Source organism: Notamacropus eugenii, chromosome 2, assembly GCF_028372415.1.
Source record: "Notamacropus eugenii isolate mMacEug1 chromosome 2, mMacEug1.pri_v2, whole genome shotgun sequence".
In the NCBI taxonomy this organism is placed as follows: domain Eukaryota; kingdom Metazoa; phylum Chordata; class Mammalia; order Diprotodontia; family Macropodidae; genus Notamacropus; species Notamacropus eugenii.
The window spans coordinates 506,318,948-506,323,006 of NC_092873.1; the positions used below are offsets into that span (position 1 = coordinate 506,318,948).

At 48.2% G+C, this 4,059-nt stretch overlaps 1 non-coding gene across 1 annotated transcript; it reads right to left on the bottom strand.

Moving 5' to 3' along the window:
• Positions 1–262: 262 nt before the first annotated feature.
• On the bottom strand, positions 263–378 carry LOC140530489 (U5 spliceosomal RNA). Its single transcript, XR_011975927.1, has one exon. It is a non-coding gene; the product is annotated as a U5 spliceosomal RNA (small nuclear RNA).
• Positions 379–4,059: the final 3,681 nt, after the last annotated feature.

Consider the following 4,059-nt stretch of genomic DNA (forward strand, 5'->3'; position numbering starts at 1 on the left):
TCTCACTTGCCTCACCGTCAAAAAAGCGAACCTATGTAGGACGAATTACCACCACATATTTGCGATACTATAAAAACCGAAGTCATTAACATCACCTACCAAAGCTTTGCAACATTTCTCGCAACGTACACCCAATTACCCTAAGTAACAAAACCACGCAGACTACCACGAGAACACTGAAACAAGCTTCGATTGGCGGAATTACTTAACAAAACGCAGAATAACAACCTCTACTCTCTATTTTTCAAACTTATAAGAAATGAGCCTCGCATATACGAGGCCTCAAAAAATTAGTTAAAAACTCTTAACTGTTCCTCTCCACGGAAATCTTTAGTAAAAGGCGAAAGATTTATACGATCTGAAGAGAAACCAGAGTATGAGGTCACGTTTCTTCCCTGCCCGGCCCTGCAGCGGCCATATCGGGTAAGCTCATGGTGACCTTTCTCTCCCCAAGGAGACAATGGGAAGTCCATTTTCTTCCCGAGATCTCGAGCGGCACAGTTCTGCCCAGGACCGACCCTGGCCCTTCGAAGCCGAAGAAGCTACTTGCAGGGGCCAAATGAAGAGAGCTCGGGCGCACTGCATTGTGGGTATGCAGATAAACTCGGTCACCGCCCCAGTTGCGGAGCTGTCTTCCTCCGTGTGACACTCACCTCTCTAGGACTCTCCTTGCCCTCTCCCTGGGGCCACAGTCTATTGATTATGAGCCCCCGACTCAGCAAGGAAAAGTAACTGGGCCAGAGAAGGCCAGGAGGTTGCCCAAGGTCACCCAGCTAACGGGGTGACCCGTGTCTTTCGCCCCAGACGGACCTTCTGTCCACAGCCCCGGCTCTTCCTCTCCCTTCCTCCCTGCGATCCCAGCCCACCCCGCCCTCACCTTAACCTCCCTCCCCATCTCTGCTCCGGCAGCTTCGGGTTCGGTCCCCCAGGCTCGAAACCAAACGCATTCTGTCCCGGGGCCTCCGCTTGAGCCTTCGCAGGCATCTCCTAGACGCAGTCCGAGGGGCATGGACAGCAAGAAGCCAGGCGGCCCCATGGATGGAGTCGGAGATCTGAGCTCCCACTGGACCTTACACACTCTCCAGCTGTGTGACCCTGGGCAAGTTACTTACCTTAGTCTGCCTCAGTTTCCTCAGTTGTAGAATGGCGATAATAAGTACTTACCTCCCAGGGTTGTGCAGCGTCTGGCATATGGCAAGGGATTGATAAATGCTGGTCACTGCCTTTCCTCCTCTGCCTCCAGATCTTTGGAGTCGCCTCAGTTCACAGGGTTATGGTAGAGGGTGGGTGCAGAAATAAAGAGAGGAAAGAGGGAGAGGGGTCCTCATGGCCAGACCTTCCTGCATGCCAAGAGGGTCAGCAAGGTTATTGCTGTCTGTCCTTCCTTCTTGCAAGTGGACCATGTACATGAATGTAATGGAATGTTATAAGAACTTCAGAAAAACCTGGAATGAACGGATGCAGGGCGAAGTGAGCAGAACCCGGAGATCGTTGTTCACAGTAATAGCCACATTGTTGCATGACTGACCTTAACAGACTTAGTCCTTCTCACAATGTAAGGATCTCAGGCAATCCCAAAAGACTAACGATGGAAAATGCATCCACATCTAGACAGAAATATGAAGCAGACCATTTGCTCTCTTTTTCTGCTGTTGTTTTGTTTTGTTTCTTCTTTCTTGTGGTTCCTTCCATTAGTTCTAACTTTTCTTTACATCGTGAATAACGTGAAAATATGTTTAAGTATAAATAGAACCTATATCAGATTGCACTCTGTCTTGGGGAGGGGGGAAAAGAGGGTAGGGAAGAAAATGAATGTTAAAAACTAAAAATAAATTTAAAAAAAAATGAAGAGGGCAATGACATCAGGGAGGTGATGCCACGACACGTAAGTGAATTGGATTTAAGTGAAGGAGGGCTATGCCTCACTTTCTCCTCCATAGCTGTCTGGGCCAGTGGCCAGATGTGGATCAGGATGACTGGAGATGGCCCAGGATGCCATGAGGGACCTTGGCTTCTCAGGCTAAGGTCTTTAGCGGATCTCGGTTGGGGCAACAAAGAAGTCAGTTTGGCTCAACCAAAGTGAATAATAAATAACAATAATAATTCATATAATAATGTAATATATATCATATATAATATGTATAATAATAAATAAGGATCAAAGTCAGAAGCCCCAGTTTAACTGTAGAAGAAGCCAGGAGCCAAGGACACTTCTTAAGTGAACAGTAATGAGTGAGATCAGAGCAGTCCTTTAGCAAGAGGGTGACTTTGGCAGCTATGTGGAGAAGGGAGGAAGGGCTGGGAAGGGCACATGGTAGGCCCTGAATAACTTTCCCCTTTATTTCTTGTCTTAGGGCTGGAAGGGACCACAGATGCCTCCTGCTCATTTCACCTCCTTCAACCCTGTCTCACGTGATCAAGTGGCCTCAGTCTTCACAAGGCTGACCTCAGGTGATCCAGGTCCATCCCATCTGCTCCAGCACACTGTCCCCTTGCACTTATTATCAATCTCTCCTTCTCTAATGGCTCATTTCCTACTGCCTACAAACATGCCGGTGTTTCCTCCATCCTGAGGGAAAAAGAAAAGCCCTCCCTCCATCCTGCCATCTCTGCTTACTATAGTCCAATGTCTCTTCTGCCCTTTGTAACTAAGCTTCTGGAAAAGGAATCTACAACTGGCACCTCCACTTCCTCTCCTGTCACTCTCTACTTAACCTCTCACAATCCTGCTTCTGACCTTATCATTCCACTGAAGCTGCCACATCCAGGGTTACCAAGGATCCCTTAGCTGTCAAGTCCAATGGTGTTCTCCCCATCCTCATTCTCCTTGACCTCTTTGCAGCTGTTGACACTGTGGCTTACCATCTCCTCCTTGAAACTCTCTTCTCTCTCAGTTTTTGGGACAGCACACCCCTCCAAGTTCTCCTCCTCCCTCTCTGACCGCCCCTCTGTTTCCTTTGCTGGATTCCCGTCCAGCTCACATCTCCTAACCACAGGTATCCCTCAGGGTTTTCTCCTGGGCCTGAGATGGCTCTGGAGGAGAAGTGAGGCTGGTGACCTTGCACGGCCCTGCCTCACTCAAAACAAAGTCAAGTGCAAGTCATGTCATTTTTCTGATGGCATGGTCTTCTTCAGCAATGAACACAATCCTGTGAGTAGATGCAGCTGGCTGAGTAACTCAGCTCCTCCTCTCCTGTCTGCTTCCCCCTCTCCTTCCTTCTCCTCTCCAAAGGAAGGTAAATTTGGATGGCCAAAAGATGCCCAGTTGACTTGGGTTTTACTGGCTAGTTTCCTTCCCTCCCCTCCCTTCTCCGCCCCCCTCCTCTCCTGTCTTTTCCTCTCCTGAAACCTTAAACCTCTAAAGCTGAGACTATGACAATGGGCCCCTGCCTAAGGGCTCTTCTGGAGCCTCCTGGCTTTAGAATGATTATCAATAGTAACTGTTGCTGTTTCCCACTAAGCCTGATGTCTTCCTTTTTCTTTGTCTCCTTTAAGGGGCCATGCCCTGGCTCCTTCTTAAACAGGTCTATTCAATCAATGGGCATTACCTCACCCTAAGTGAGTACCTACAAAGACATTAGCCTAAAGGGCCCAAGGTCTCCCAGTGCATCCTGGCTCATCTTCTGTCATCCTGATGAATATCTGGTCACTGGATTCAGACGGCTCTGGAGGAGGAGTGAGGCTGGTGACCTGCACAGCCCTCCCTCACTCAAAACAAAGTCAAGTGCAAGTCATGTCATCATTTCTGTGATGGCCTGGTCTTCTCCGGCAACAAGGGATGAACACAGTCCTCCTGAGCCCTTTTCTCTTTTTCCTCTATAATACTTCATTTAGTGATCTCTTTAGCTTCTACAGATTTACTTACGCTGATAATTCTCAAGTCTACCTTTCCTGCCCCAGCCTTTGTCAGCACCTCCAATCTCCAGCTGCCTTTTGGTCGTTCCAAACTGGCTGTCTAGTAGACATCTTAAACTCAATATGTCTAAAACTGAACTCATTATCTTTCCCCTAATCCATCTGCTCCCCCTCCCTTCTCTGTTACTACACATGTACTATATA